This window comes from Littorina saxatilis, linkage group LG6 (assembly GCF_037325665.1).
Source record: "Littorina saxatilis isolate snail1 linkage group LG6, US_GU_Lsax_2.0, whole genome shotgun sequence".
NCBI classification, from domain to species: Eukaryota; Metazoa; Mollusca; class Gastropoda; order Littorinimorpha; family Littorinidae; genus Littorina; species Littorina saxatilis.
The window spans coordinates 17,619,389-17,636,091 of NC_090250.1; the positions used below are offsets into that span (position 1 = coordinate 17,619,389).

General features: G+C 40.4%; 1 protein-coding gene and 1 long non-coding RNA gene across 2 annotated transcripts in view; one reads left to right on the forward strand and one right to left on the reverse strand.

Moving 5' to 3' along the window:
• LOC138968639 (rho GTPase-activating protein 6-like) overlaps nt 1-16,703 on the reverse strand; it is a 131,897-nt gene that overhangs the window by 30,023 nt on the left and 85,171 nt on the right. The gene's annotated exons all lie outside the window — the stretch shown is intronic.
• Nucleotides 94-8,443, forward strand: LOC138968642 (uncharacterized). The gene is made up of 5 exons (XR_011456247.1): nt 94-167; nt 1,314-1,407; nt 2,379-2,549; nt 3,004-3,103; nt 7,006-8,443. It is a non-coding gene; the product is annotated as an uncharacterized lncRNA (long non-coding RNA).

The window sequence follows — 16,703 nt, forward strand, 5'->3', positions numbered from 1 at the left end:
TGTGTTTGTTATTGCAATGTAAGACCTTATAATATAAAAGAAATATACACAAATTATAACACATGCTGGGATTCTAAATATGTTCTGTTTACTTGCAGGTCTCAGTTATTACCAAGCCCTGCCTCATTCTTCCCGCAACACTGACATGGTGCTGTTGTAGAACACAAGTAAGTCCTTTGATCATTTCCAAAATACACTAGTGCTAGCTTGTGAGTGCAACTGGTGGTAATGAGAATATTTTACCACAAAAGGCTAAAGTACAAATAAAGATTATTATGTTGGAAAAAGAAAGAAGTAAGCCAGAGCAAGTGTAATAGTGTACCAGTTAGCTAGGTGTGTGTATTATATAATTACAATTTACAGTCAGCATAGAATGTTTGAGGACAGTCTAGAATTTTTCTCGCCCTGTGATTCAACTGCAAATCAGATGGCATGAAGAAATCAATGTTATATTAGCTCTGCATTGAGTGAACCATCTCCTGTCATTCTGAGTGACACATCTCTTAACTGAAAAACATGCCAGTAATTAAATCCAGGCTACATGGGGATGGAAAATGACCCTGGCAATTTCAACCTCTGAATGATTGTGTCTTTGTGTAGCAGGATTATGGATAGATCTTCACAAGCCTTAGTTCATTTGTCTGTACATGTGTATCATGTATGGCGGTATAAGATAAAGTTAATACTATTAGTCAATTTCAAATAGCAGAGTTATTTTCAGAGCTTTCTAACTTCAAACCCTGTGGAATCTATAGTTTGTAATTAAAGGGTATTTTGACTTTGACTCCGAGTTTCTTTCTTGCAAAGTCATTCTTTTCTCATTCAAGGGACTAAACCACTACATGTACTGATGACTGCCTGCATCAGGGTTATAATTTATGAAGAAGTCAAAATGCACAATATATATCAGTTTACAATTTAAAGGCCCACTTGCCTTGTCACTACAGTATAATGTGGCTATGCTTTAACATGGAATCCCTCATCTTGGCCACATACAAAAAATTATATATTCAGTGACTGCTTGCTGTGGTGAGTTAAAAATGTGTGATGAAATATTTTCACAAAAAGGTACCAGTGTTGTTAACAAAACTAATTCTTTAACAAACAAACAAAAACCACTCTGCACAGAGAGCATTCAAGCTGATCTATGTTGCTATTCGTCCAAGTAGAGGGATGATCTTATCCCAAGTAAAAGCCTGACAAGATCTGAGACTGTGAAGCAAAATGTTTTTACATGGTAAAGTAAGCCTTTAACGAGCAAGTATGTCTATTGCACTGGGTGTTTTATTATTATTGTATCATTTTTCTTTCAGGTAGTCTCTCTTTAAACTGACTTTCTACACCATGGTGTCTCTGGCAGTGTTATATTGGCAGAAGACAGTTGGAACTGGATTCCTCATTTAGATGGTAGGCATGTTTTGGGCTTTTGTGTTGCTTTGGTGTATGTGTGTGTGTGTATGTGTGTGTCTGTTCTATACCAGAAATAAACACACTGTTTGCTTGCTGTGGTGAAGTGACATTTTGTGATTTTTTTTTTAAATGAGCTAGTACAGTTGTAGCTTTTACAGCATTTATTCATAACACAATCGCACTTGGCGCAGAGAGCAACCAGACCGTTCATTGTGGGTATGTGAACAAGTTAAGAGATCATGTCTTATCCCATTTTAAAGCCTGACCAGATCTTAGACGGTGAGCCAAATTGTTTTCATGAGAAGGAATGTGCCTTTCAGAGAAATCTATTAACTACAGTATTACTTTACAAAACATATTTTAAGAAATGAAATGTGTTACAAGTAACAGCCATGGGGGTGATAGCCTGTAGGTGGAATAATAATCTTCAATTGCCCAGAAATGATTGTTATCTGGTCAAGAAATGCAAAGCATTTTGATGTTTGTGACGATTAGTTACTCTTTATCACGTTTGGTCCCTGATTTTGCTGTCCTTGTCTGCGTTGGGCAGGTGTGCGTCCATGATGTCATTGCTATTGAAAACTAATCTGTACTGCAAAGTAAATGTACCCGTACATGACGTACATGGCAGTTGTCAACCGGGGGCCAGCCATGACTGGGACTGATGTATCCACAGGCACTCGACACCAGGTGGGCGGGGCCAGTGGTTGGGGTGTGATTCCCTGCCTTACACCACCACAAAGTGTAGTATCAGCAGACAAGACTGAGCAGAACTTCTGCCCCCCCCCCCCCCCTCACCAATTGACCACTCAGTGCCATGTGCCTGCAGCTGTATCATAAACACTTTGTGACAATAGTTGTTACCTCCTTAGAACAGATCTTGTGATGCTCCTCAGTCAGTCAGTGTTTGATGGATGCTAACTGGTATACTTGACATAGTGTTCATATGAAAGTTTTATGTGTTGCAGCTCATCCAGATCACAGGTACACAAAGGAGCTGGTTACAGTGATAACATAGGCACATGGAACTGCTTATGGACTACTTTAGAAAGTGAGCGGTTACAACCAAGACTCTTCCGTCAGGAAGGTCTGCGGAAGGGTGCTTGATCTGTTTCCTCGGACAGGCTTTTCAAGACTAGGTAGGTTAAACCACATGATTGGGCTTTAATTATGAATGCACTTCAAAATTCACTCTATTTCATTATCTTGTACAACCCCCCGCGGGTTAGGGGGAAGAATTTACCCGATGCTCCCCCAGCATGTCGTAAGAGGCGACTAACGGATTCTGTTTCTCCTTTTACCCTTGTTAAGTGTTTCTTGTATAGAATATAGTCAATGTTTGTAAAGATTTTAGTCAAGCAGTATGTAAGAAATGTTAAGTCCTTTGTACTGGAAACTTGCATTCTCCCAGTAAGGTAATATATTGTACTGCGTTGCAAGCCCCTGGAGCAATTTTTTGATTAGTGCTTTTGTGAACAAGAAACAATTAACAAATCTTCAATAGTACTGACCAAAGAAGAAGGTTTAATTGTGTGATCATGATTTGATACATATGCTTGACCCTGAAGATGTGTTTTATTTGTTTTGTTTCAGAACAAAGTTTGGTGAAGTAGAAGCTACCGCTGTAGGCTGGTGTAAGGCTGAAGAAGAACCTCTGACAAGTCCATTTTCAAGCAACTGAGCACGAACCCAGGTACAAGACACAGAGCTCTCTTTCTATCGGTCTGTTATTCATAGAATGACACTAACAGTGACACAAGTAAATAATCTGTATCATTGTCTTGACCTCTAGAAATTTGGTAGAGAATAAGATGACTGATAGTATTATTTTGATTACCGTACTTTCCGGGTGACAAGGCGCTTTGTTATCTAAGACGCACCCCCTTCTTTTAAAAAAAAAAATGTAATCCAGTCACCCATTGGACGCAGGGGGCCAATAGGGCGCACCAAAATGACCCAGTTTTTGCCATGAGAGGTGGTTCCCCTGTCATATCTGAGAGAGGAAACACTTCCTGCATCGGGGTCAGTGACCGGTCAGTGACCAAAGGCATTGTGATAGCTGGGTGGCCTTGTTAAAAGACACGACCTTCTTCCCAGGGGTCAATGACCGAGTTTAACAGAGTGGAAATCTGTGTGTGCGGCCAGATCAAAGGCAGGGCAGTACCTAGTAGCTGAAACATGCATTATCACAAGTTGTTTGACTGGTACTCAAGCGGTCTCTTTGATTTTTTTTCGTATTTCATACACGGATTAGGCGCTTCGTTATACAAGACGCAGGGGTCGAACTCAAGGAAAAAAGTCGCGCCTTATGACCCGGAAAGTACGGTATTTCATGGTCATTACAGTGGCCTCCACCCCTGCCCCTTTTAAGACACCCCAATCTAAGACTCCTTCCTATTAATGACCCTGTTTTCGCAGACTTCTTGTTCATAACATCTGTAAATTCACTCCCATTTTAAGACTTGCTCCATTTGGACTTGGACTGGGTGGCCGAGTGGTAACGCAATTGCGCTCGGAAGCGAGAGGTTGCGAGTTCGACCCTGGCAATTTTCTCCCACCTTCCCTAACCTAGGTGGTGGGTTCAAGTGCTAGTCTTTCGGATGAGACGAAAAACCGAGGTCCCTTCATGTACACTACATTGGGGTGTGCACGTTAAAGATCTCACGATTGACAAAAGGGTCTTTCCTGGCAAAATTGTATAGGCATAGATAAAAATGTCACCAAAATACCCGTGTGACTTGGAATAATAGGCCGTGAAAAGTAGGATATGCGCTGAAATGGCTGCGATCTGCTGGCCGATGTGAATGCGTGATGTATTGTGTAAAAAAATTCCATCTCACACGGCATAAATAAATCCCTGCGCCTTGAATATGTGCACGATATAAATTGCATAAAATAAAAAGATAAAATAAATCCCTGCTCTTAGAACTGTACCCACGGAATACGCGCGATATAAGCCTCATATTGATTGATTGATTTTAAGACCTGATTTTGCTTATTTTGGATTTCGAAAAAGAGAAAAACAAATTCCCACTCTGTACAGAATTAAGCCAGGCTCATGATTTTTGTATGGACCAAGTTGAGAGATGGCATTTGTATAGGCCTGACCAGATCTGAGATGTTGAATCTAATTGCTTACGAAGAAAGCATTGTGTCATTATAGGCACACTACTTCTCGTCACCGTCTCAGTTCTGGCCAGGCTTTAACATAGGATAAGCTCATCCCTCAACTTTGTCACATATGAACAATCGACACACTGACTCTTGCTGTTGTGAGTTGACATTTTTTGATGAATTTATTTCTGGAAAAGGCACCATGCAGTGCTGTTTCAGGGGTGGGACTTTTCCGCGGATTTCCGCGGACACAACTTACGAATTCTGCTGGAGTAATCTATTTTTCCGCGTCACATTTCATTACAATATCTATGACTTGTTGACTGAATGATTTGGAGAGACGTGGAGATGAAACAGAACACTGGAGGCTTGAGAGTTAAATTGTGCTGACTGAAAACTCCTGATAACTAATAGTAATTTTGAGGGGGGGGGGGGGGGGGGGAGGTTGGGGAGTGTGGAGAATGTCTTTTTTGTCAGATTGCACAGATTTTAATGTACCATTTAACCAAAATTCGGGGTAACGTGCCCCCGAACCCCCTGGAAAAAAAGGGATTTCCTCTTTTTTCATCACAAGAGAGTCCCACCCCTGTGTTTACAGAATTCCTTGTTTAAAACTATCACTGTGCACAGAGGGAAGGGGGGGGGGGGGGTGTATTTGACCACCCCTGCGTTTACAGAATTCCTTGTTTAAAACTATCACTGTGCACAGAGGGAAGGGGGGGGGGGGGTGTATTTGACCACCCCTGTGTTTACAGAATTCCTTGTTTAAAACTATCACTGTTCACAGAGGGAAGGGGGGGTGTATTTGACCACCCCTGTGTTTACAGAATTCCTTGTTTAAAACTATCATTGTGCACAGAGGGAAGAGGGGGGGGGGTGTATTTGACCACCCCTGTGTTTACAGAATTCCTTGTTTAAAACTATCACTGTGCACAGAGGGAAGGGGGGGGGGTGTATTTGACCACCCCTGTGTTTACAGAATTCCTTGTTTAAAACTTTCACTGTGCACAGAGGGAAGGGGGGGGGGTGTATTTGACCACCCCTGTGTTTACAGAATTCCTTGTTTAAAACTATCACTGTGCACAGAGGGAAGGGGGGGGGGTGTATTTGACCACCCCTGTGTTTACAGAATTCCTTGTTTAAAACTATCACTGTGCACAGAGGGAAGGGGGGGGGGGTGTATTTGACCACCCCTGTGTTTACAGAATTCCTTGTTTAAAACTATCACTGTGCACAGAGGGAAGGGGGGGGGGTGTATTTGACCACCCCTGTGTTTACAGAATTCCTTGTTTAAAACTATCACTGTGCACAGAGGGAAGGGGGGGGTGTATTTGACCACCCCTGTGTTTACAGAATTCCTTGTTTAAAACTATCACTGTGCACAGAGGGAAGGGGGGGTGTATTTGACCACCCCTGTGTTTACAGAATTCCTTGTTTAAAACTATCACTGTGCACAGAGGGAAGGGGGGGGGGGGTGTATTTGACCACCCCTGTGTTTACAGAATTCCTTGTTTAAAACTATCACTGTGCACAGAGGGAAGGGGGGGGGGGGTGTATTTGACCACCCCTGTGTTTACAGAATTCCTTGTTTAAAACTATCACTGTGCACAGAGGGAAGGGGGGGTGTATTTGACCACCCCTGTGTTTACAGAATTCCTTGTTTAAAACTATCACTGTGCACAGAGGGGGGGGGGGGGGGTGTATGTGACCAAGTGAAGTGCATTGCTACATAATAAAATGAGCAAATCCGTCCCGTGAAGAAAACTTCTGCTTACTTAATTGTCAGATTTGCCAAGGCGTGTACATGAAATAAGATTATCATTCTAAATGCTGAATCAACATTCTGACTGTTTCCTATGAAACCAGGCTTGATTTTTGGTATGAATCCAAGTTAAGGGATAGCATGTGTAAAAGCAGAATTGTGTACAGAGGCAGCTTTGTGTTATTAAAGGCCGGCTGCTTTTCGTGAACACAGTTTGGCTCACATCTCACATCACCTGCCAGGCTTTTTGTTAAAAAAAAAATTTTTACCATGGGATAAGACTATCCCTCCATTTAAGCACATACCAGCAATAAACACAGTGGTTACTTGTGATGAACTAGTGGCAAGACAAATGATTTAAGCATCACATAACCTTCCTAAGTGAAGTCAAGTTATGTGTGTGTGCATGTGTGTGTGTCAGCATAGAATGTTGAGGACAGTTCGATGGTAAATAACCCTGACAATTTTAGCCTATGATTGTGCCTACATTGTGGCAGGATTGGATGTGGATCTTCAAAAGCCTAAGTTAACAAAAAAGTATGTAAAAGTACATTTTGAATAGTAGTTTTTTTCTCAGAGGGAAGATATCACAAGATATGATCGTTCCACTGCATGTATGCCACATAACTAAAACAAAAATTAAATGTTATTTTAATCGTCTTTTGGGTAAAACAAATACACCATCAATATATTATAATAATGATCTTGCTTGTTTACAGATGGACAACAGCTACTGCCAGGACCAGGTTACGCATAAAGAAAACAGTCAACACTTGGCTGGTGCTGCAACTTCTTTGATGTCTATTTTTTTTTTTTTTTAAGACAGACAGCTACCAGCTCATTCAAGACCATAGCCCCATCTTACTCACGCAGAACAGACAGCCATCTTTCGCCTTTGCACAGAACACTGCTGTCTGAAGGTACACATCAAAAGGATAGGTTTTGCACCTACAGCGTGCGACTGTGGCTAGGGTAGGAAGAACAGACTCTGCAACACGTTCTGAGAGGGTGGCCTTTTCTTGCCACCCGTACCCCTGTGCAACAAGACTTGGCCAGAGAGCACACATCCAAATGCAAACACTGAACACTGAAGAGGAAGAAGAAGAAGAAGGTGCCCACACAGAAGGACATAAATCTACTTTAAGGGCACACAAGTTTACAGCAGTTTATTGAATTGTAGCAGATTATAGGGAGAAAATGAACAAGCTAAATAGGCTGTACAGTACTTCACTTGAACAATGTATAAAGTTCCCTGTATTAAGAACATTTACAGATCACAAGACATTGTGTTTTCTTTTGTTTACAATACAAATGTTTCATAATAAAAAGATGTGCACTAGGCAAGATCCTTAAAATGTAAAACTAGTAGTGTGACAATTTTGAATTGTTCAGAGATGGTTTTTCTTCAGTGGTAAATGTTTTAGCTTTTTTTATAAGATCCCGTTAGGGAAGCATACTATAAAACCTTGACCTTCCAAACTGTGTTAGCACCCTGGGCTGCGATCATTGTGTTGAGCTACTTAAAGGCACAGTGCAGCTTACAGCCTTCGTTTTGCGTTTTTGTTGCAGCTGAGTGCATTTACAGTTCAAAAATCCTCCTATGGTAGTAAAACAAACCCAAAACTACCCAACGATGACATCTATGAAGCTCGACAGTTTCTTGTTCACGCGAGTGCATAAATTAACCTAGTTATTACGTGGTGTTTGGTCGGAGTTCGATTCAACTGAGTGATTCCGGCCTCCATTTTGTTTTATACAAACTCATGATGATGTCTGACATAGTTTGCTAGTGACGTGTCTTTTTGTGCATGATGTGGTGATCTACCTGATCTAAATTTAGATCCAAAAATAGGTCAAGACCAGCCGGGTCCGAGTACGAAATTGATTCGTAAAAAAATCGCAGTTCTTGACTCTTTGGGTGCAAGTCAATGAAACTTGGTAGTTCTTCTAACAGATAGCTGCCTGAGGTATGACTAAAAGCCCCAGGGGCTCCGTGCACCTGAATTTGACAAGTTCAGTACCTTCAGCAAGCGCAAGTACAGTAGAGAAGCGCTTGACACACTGAAAAAGGCCTACTACGAGCAAAAGAAAAAAAATCAGTGATGCATGTGCTTTTGATGTAATCTTCTTTGACATTATGATGACTACAAAAACTGACTGATGTGTTTTGTTTGTGAATGATGGATATATGTGCATGATTGCGTTTCGCAGACACAGTTGTCATGTGCGTTGTAATTGGCGACGAATGCTGGATGATTACTATTTTTGTACCAGGATTACTATTTTTGGGGCTGAGCATTACTCCAAAACACTTATGGGGGTAAACAGGTCTGCAGCACAACTACAAATGTAGAAATGTCGTCTGCATTTTGTATATTTTAAAAGGTTATTTTTGTGCACAGAACATACATCTGCAGGGAGGTTTGGAGGGTGAAGTTAGGATCTGTTAGGAGGCATACAGCATCACACTCATTTTGTGTGTGTGTATTTTGTGTTGACAGATAAGACACTGTCATTCCAGCAGAAACCTGTGATGATGCACATTTTATTGAAGTGACCAGCTGAAATTGTATGTACGTTGTTATGAAATTGACAAATGATCCCTGCTTTGCAATCCTGGGTTAATGATATTGCCAAAATTAAAACGTGGAGGAAAAAGTGAGTGTAAACCTATTCTTGTGGTGGTGGTGGTGGTGGTGTGTGTGTGTGTCTGGTTAGTGTGTGTTTGAGTGTGTGTTAAACAAACAACGACAAACAACACCAAACCTACATCAAACAAGCACAACAAAAACAAATTACACAAAAAAATGGCAAAAATCAGAATATCAACTGAGAAAAAAACCGTGGCTGAATGCAATACTTATTATAACTTAAAAAGTAAAAGTGTGCGTGTGGATGTGTGCGTATGTTTGAGTGTTTTAAACAAACAACAAACCTAAATTAAAGAAGCACAACAAACAAACAAAAAACCTGGCAAAGTTCTGAACATTAACACAATGCTGCTTTCTGCTTTGAGGGGAGGAATAAAATGACTGAAGCCGGACTGCCGAGAGGAGGAAGGAGGGGGAAAAGAACACGCAGACATGAAAACACACACAACTCTATGACAGATAAACTGCTTATGTTCAAAAATCAAGAATATTTAAGCGTGCACACACGCACGCACACACACACACACACACACAGACTCTCCTCGTGAAAGTAAAGGTAAACTCGAACTTGAAGGTAAGTATAAATGTTTGATATGGAAGAAACCTGTGATAAAAGTCTTTGTATAAATCATCGGTACCAACAAAATTCAGTTGCCACAACGCGTAAAAGGACATACTGTAGTTTCAAATTAGTAACAATCTAAGCCATTTTAATCAGCACTGGTGTCCGGCAAGCACTAACAGATACAACAGCACGTGTATGCATCTTGAAGTAATAAGACCTTGAAGTAGGGCCTAGAGTTTACACTATGCATTATGTAATGCTTTAATTCAGCTGCCTAACTGTGGAACTTTGCAAATGTGTGAGGACCGTTTCACAAAACAGACAAAACACCCTCTCAGTTATTTACACAAATCAGTTCCAGAATGTGCGTGTTCCTTTTCCGTCTCTACAAATTAATGTTATCTGGGGGGAAAACGAATCATTGTCGCTTCCGCCCTCAGTTATAATTGCCTGAGCATAATAGGAAATGCAACAGGTGTAGTCTTCCGCCTGATTTTTAGTCAAGATATTTCGACACAGAATGTTTCTTTCTTTTTTCTTTGTATGTTCACAAGCTCACATACAATCATTTATGCAACACTGACAATAAGACCAGACCAGAGTTGTGATTGAAATGGGCAGTTTATTTAATAAAGCTCCAGAATGAATAAAAATACATGAAAAAATAAGGTGGTCCCGCTGTACAAAGCCGGTTACCAAACACACACACACACCAACACACACAAACACACTCACGCACGCACACTGACACACACACACACACACACACACACACATGACACACACACACACCACACACACACACACACACACACACAAACAGACACACACACAGAGTAACATTGTACAACTTACTGTCACATTCAAGCGGGAACACCAAACAAAACGTATCATCAAATGAAACAACATTTTAAGTGGTCAACTGAGCAGATGACCACAAACCACACTTGAAATCTTCACATTTTAACACTTTCTCCTGTATCCACAAAAGTCATTTATGCTGACTAGATAATGACATAATAAAATGACATCAATAAAACCATTCCCTTTTTTATTTTAAAGAAAAACAAGAAAATTAAAATAACGCAAAGAACTGATGCTCAGTAAGGTTGGGTATCGATCTCAAATGTGTGCATAGCTAATTACATGTAACCGGCATGGACTGGGGCTAGAATTGGCCTTTCTGTCAGGCAACTCGGCCTCTAATTGGTTTTATATTGTCTGATCCCCCTCCAGAAAAAAACAATACCATTTGCCCCGTGCTTCTGCGCCCACAAAAAATATTCGGGAATAAGAAAAGTTCAAATTTTAGGCACCCCACATACAACCCTACTAATTGTCAGTCAATTACTTTACTGCAATCAACGTTGATTTTAAAGTACCATGTCATTATTATTTTGGAGATAGATTTGAAAAAGTCCATAATTGCAGACTGCGTATTGGTATGAGTGATTTGAATTTTGATTTATGTCAGCGGCACCTCAAGGAATGCCCCAAATGTGAGTGCGGTTACCCAAGGGAGACTGCTGAGCACTATTTGTTGCATTGACCCTTGTGTAGAGATGTACGATTATTGTCAATTGATAACTGATTATAAGTTTATTGAAATATTATTGAAAGGCATCCCGCAATATTCCCGGAATGTCAATCAGACCATATTCATAACTGTACAAGAATTTATTAAGACAAACAGGCATGTTCCGTACATGAGCCTCTACATTTTATTCATAATGTTCATTTGACACTGTCATGAGACAAATGCTGCCTGACCAATTGTTCTTCGTAATTTCTCTCGTGTTTTGTGTCCTTGTTTCGACATCGATTATGGCCCAATCGTTATGTAATTTAGTGCCATTTTCGACGATCACAAAATGTATTAACTTTGCGTGTGTGTCTTCTGTGCATTTAATATTATTGTGACGTGACCCACTCTTCCGACATTTCTGGCGCTCCAAGTCTTCGTCGTCCTTTTTTTTCCCCCTTATGCTGAATTCTGTTCTCTCGTACCCCATTTCTTTTTGTTTCTTGTTTTTACCCCCACCAAGTTCTGTACTACCACCCCCTCCATTTTTTGATTGCTTGCGCATCAGGTTTGTCTGTTTGTTTTCGTTGTCTGAAATGAGTAAATGTATCTAGTCCGCCATCATGCTAAACTTTGTTATGTACATACCAGGATGACTTAAAATAAGCATTTATGCTTGAGTTATCTTAAAAAAAACAATGCATTGTTTCTGTCATGATAACAAATTGAATAAAGTTTTGTAAACAAATGGACTGATTATAGTTGACCCTGATATGTGATTACGGGATAGTGTCACATTAATTTATTTCTACTTTCACTTGTACTTTTGTACTTAAAACAAATCACTGAAATGTAAAAGTTATTATTTTTTCCATTGTGAAGTGTCGTCAGTCTCCTCAAGGTAATGCAGTCAAACTCAACCAAAAGTTGGAGGGGCTTCTTCATACTTTCAGTGTGTGTGTGTGTGTGTGTGTGTGTGTGTGTGATTTCTTTTGACACTATGCACGTTTGTATATAACCGCCTGTGCACAAAAAGAAGAACATAATCGAATCTTATCATTCATTTTTGCTTAATTGATTGATTGGTATGCATGTTTCTAACAGTGACCGTTACCAAAGTGAGTATAGTGCGCTTCCCAAGCATAAAACGGTGCATGGCTCTGGATTTGCGTCTGAGATATTGACACATCACTGTGAGAAAAAGCGTTAATGAAAAAAGAAGACTATTTATTTTCCTTGAGCATTATCTTAAAGTGGTGTGCCAAAAACTTTTAAATTCAAAAATTCAATATTTAACTTTAGGAAAAGCACTGTAGAGAGAAAACCACGCTTGTGTGTTCAGAATAGTCTCCATGTGGTATCAATATAAATGATTCAAATGTATGGAAGAGAAGCTGTTTCTGCTGGATTAATACACACACACAATTGTGCACTCACACATAAGCACGCATGCATGCTCACACACACACACACACACACACACACACACACACACACACACACACACAGAAACAACAAATTCATTATGACAAAACCAAATACGAAGTCCTATTTCACAAATTTTATATCTTCTCCTTTTCACCATATACAAATACAGTCACGGAGTACATTTATAAGGCCAAATTATTAAGAAATATTATTTTCTGTGCTTGAATTACCCAGTGTGTAGCATGATCACCACGAAGGTACAATTCACAGAAGTTGAGTAATCACTTTACAAAACCCATACCAGTACCACATTGTTATGTTAAATCCTATTTATTAACCCACACAAATAGAAGAAGATAGCTTTGTGAAGACTTTCATTTTCCAACCAAATGCTGTTCAAAGATTATTCTTTCTTTCTATATTTGGTGTTTAACGTCGTTTTCAACCGTTCAAGGTTATATCGCGACGGGGAAAGAGGGGGGGGGGGGGGGGGGGGGGGGGGGGGGGGGGATGGGATAGAGCCACTTGTTAATTGTTTCTTGTTCACAAAAGCACTAATCAAAAAATTGCTCCAGGGGCTTGCAACGTAGTACAATATACTACCTTACTGGGAGAATGCAAGTTTCCAGTACAAAGGACTTTAACATTTCTTACATACCAATCAATATGAGGCTTATATTGCGCGTATTCTGTGGGTACAGTTCTAAGCTCGGGGATTTTATTTTAATTTTATTTTATGCAATTTATATCGCGCACATATTCAAGGCACAGGGATTTATTTATGCCGTGTGAGATGGAATATTGTTTTACACAATACATCACGCATTCACATCGGCCAGCAGATCGCAGCCATTTCGGCGCATATCCTGCTTTTCACGGCCTATTATTCCAAGTCACACGGGTATTTTGGTGGACATTTTTATGAAAATTTATCTATGCCTATACAATTTTGCCAGGAAAGACCCTTTTGTCAATCGTGGGATCTTTAACGTGCACACCCCAATGTAGTGTACACGAAGGGACCTCGGTTTTTCGTCTCATCCGAAAGACTTGAACCCACCACCTAGGTTAGGAAAGGGGGCAGAAAATTGCTAACGCCCTGACCCAGGGTCGAACTCGCAACCTCTCGCTTCCGAGCGCAAGTGCGTTACCACTCGGCCACTGACACGATACACCAACACGATATTAGCACTCCAGATTTTTATCTCGCAGTTTTTCTGAAGGACTTTGCATTTGAAAACTATTCTCAGACAAAATATGAGTTTAAACTGCAAGTACATGTACAGGGAGTCTGAAGGGTTCAAGTCGGATGAGATAGACTACTGTTGTGGCAATCTTCGAATTTGAAAACCATTTTTTTAAAAGAGTAAAACTCATAGTTCTTCTTCTTCTTCGCTCATGGGCTGAAACTCCCACGTTCACTCACAAATTTGCACGAGTGGATTTTTACGTGTATGACCGTTTTTCCCCCACCATTCAGGCAGCCATACGCCGCTTTCGGGAGAAGCATGCAGGGTATTTTTGTGTTTCTATAACCCACCAAACTCTGACATGGGTTACAGGATCTTTTCCGTGCGCACTTGGTCTTGTGCTTGTGTGTACACACGAAGGAGGATAAGGCACTAGCAGGTCTGCACATAAGCAATGACCTTGGAGATCAGAAAATTCTCCACCTTTAACCTACCAGGCGGCCGCGATTTTGACTCATGACCTTCTGAATAGGAGGCCGATGTCTTATCCACAAGAACACCGAGCCCGTCCAAACTCCTAGTAAAAACAACAACTGCAAATCTGGGAGCAAAATGTAAACGGTTACAGTTTCAACTATCCTTCCCCTTTATATCAGCATTTTTGGAAACCTAAACGAAAGAGTATTCAAGAACAACAGTCACGGATTCAGATTTAAAAAAACAAATGGTAACTATGCTTTTTGGAAATTCTTTCTTTAATTGGTGTTTAACGAAGGTTATATCGCGACAGGGAAAGGGGGGGAGATGGGATAGAGCCACTTGTTAATTGTTTCTTGTTCACAAAAGCACTAATAAAAAAAATGCTCCAGGGGCTTGCAACGTAGTACAATATACTACCTTACTGGGAGAATGCAAGTTTCCAGTACAAAGGACTTAACATTTCTTACATACTGCTTGACTAAAATCTGTACAAACATTGACTATATAAGAAACACTTAACAAGGGTAAAAGGAGAAACAGAATCCGTTAGTCGCCTCTTACGACATGCTGGGGAGCATCGGGTAAATTCTTCCCCCTAACCCGCGGGGGGTCTTTTTGGAAATGCGCTTCAGACAAATGCCTTTGCACACGTTATGTTACTCACAGCAAAATGCAAGAATAATTGGGGACCACATGGGATGGGGCAAATTGGGAGGGAGCAATTCGGGACACCACCATAAATATCTACCAAATATTTACAAATAGCTATCTTAGTACATGCATAACATGCTGTACCAATACACAATTTCTTTAAATAACTATGTAAGGATTATTGGCAGTCTCCCGGAGCATGTTTCACGCTATCCTGCGATCAGGACAAGCGACTGACTGTGATGTGTATGCTGTGCGGCGTGCGCTACATAAGAAACCTTTTTTTAAATTTGTATTAAATATAATCACCTGAGCCACGAATGGCTAGCTGACAGCGGCTATCTTTTACACAACAAATTCTGAACTCTGATGAACTCGTGACCGCTGATTTTTAAAGGCAAGGGGTATCATATTGTGCGCATGGCATACACATCCAAGTTGGTCGTTTGTCCCGATTGTGGGATACAGCCCGTCAGAGGCGTAGAGCGTGCTCGAGATGTTTTGAAAAACCTGACTGCAGTACAGGGATTTGTACACCTCCGGACTGCTGATAATCCTAACAGAATTATTTTCAAAAACCGTCTATTGCCTTGAAAGCAAACCTGGAATTTCTGATGCGAGTTGCCAGAAAGAAAGTTCACTAACAAGATCCAGGCCAACACCACCCCCCCCCCCCCCCCCCCCCATCCCCCTAAATAACACTAAGGAGTGAGGTGAGCTTAAATAACTAATTAATTAATCAATCAATAAATTCTCTGCTGAAATCCCCAACTTCGCGCATCGAAGCTATGAAAAACAGGACACTGCCACGTTTCCATTCAGCTAAACGCCACACCATTTTCAAGAGGGGATGTCTCAGGAAGAAAGATGTGACGCTCCCGATTCATATGTTTCAGTAATCTTTTAGTTAGTAGTTGACTACCATCACTACTCTCTCCACACCCACCCACCCTCTTGCACACCAGCGACACACCCCCATCGCCCAATCATTTCCATGATTCTCTCTGCCATATAGTTATCCTAAACACTAAGATTATGACACATTTGTTTTCCAATTAGGAACATAAAAAATTACTGTAAAAAAAATGTACAATCATGCACTCTCTGAGTCTGACAAGAGAGTGTGAGAAAAGTCAAGAAAGCAAGACATGTGTGACATAACTAAATCTTCTAATCTATTCCTGAGATTTACTCTTGACAGCTTAAAATGGAACCTCATGCACTTACTGTTCTGAATTGTAGAAATTTCTTGTAGTTATAGCAGCAAAGGCAGTTTTATTGGGTACCACCAGGTGTCACTCTGTCATCATCTGATCAAGCATTCAAGCAAATGGTTCAGCACTGAAACAGTAAATAGCAAGAGTGTACAGAAAAATACACAAACTTTCTCATTAATTTGTATCTTCAACTTCACATTATTCATAAATAATGATACCTTAATACTTTGACTAAGTTTGAGTAGGATTAACACCATGCAGAGCCAGAAGTATTCAAAACATGTTCTTGTTTTTGTTGTTGCTGTTGTTCATGACTACATTAATGTATCTCAGCATTTCTAGTTTCTACACTATAGCCATTAAAAAAACCAAAAGAAGTGTCCCAATGTTTAATGAAGCGCTCTTGCAATTAAGTCACAATTGTTTGCAGTTGCTGAGAAAAGCTAATAGTAATAGTCCTTACAGTAAGTTGAGTAACAAATTATAAACAATTGCTGTTAACACTCATAGTACAAGAGAGCAAACCACTGCAAAACTATAGTCATTTATCAATGTTATGCTTGCCATCCACCCCCGACCCCAAACCTCTCCCATATTTTATGTACATCAGACTAGTATTCTTGTTAGTTCATTTCAGCTGTAACAGTGACAACACGTTTGCACACTACAGACCTGGAAGTGGAAATGTTAACACATGGAGTGCTAAATTTCAG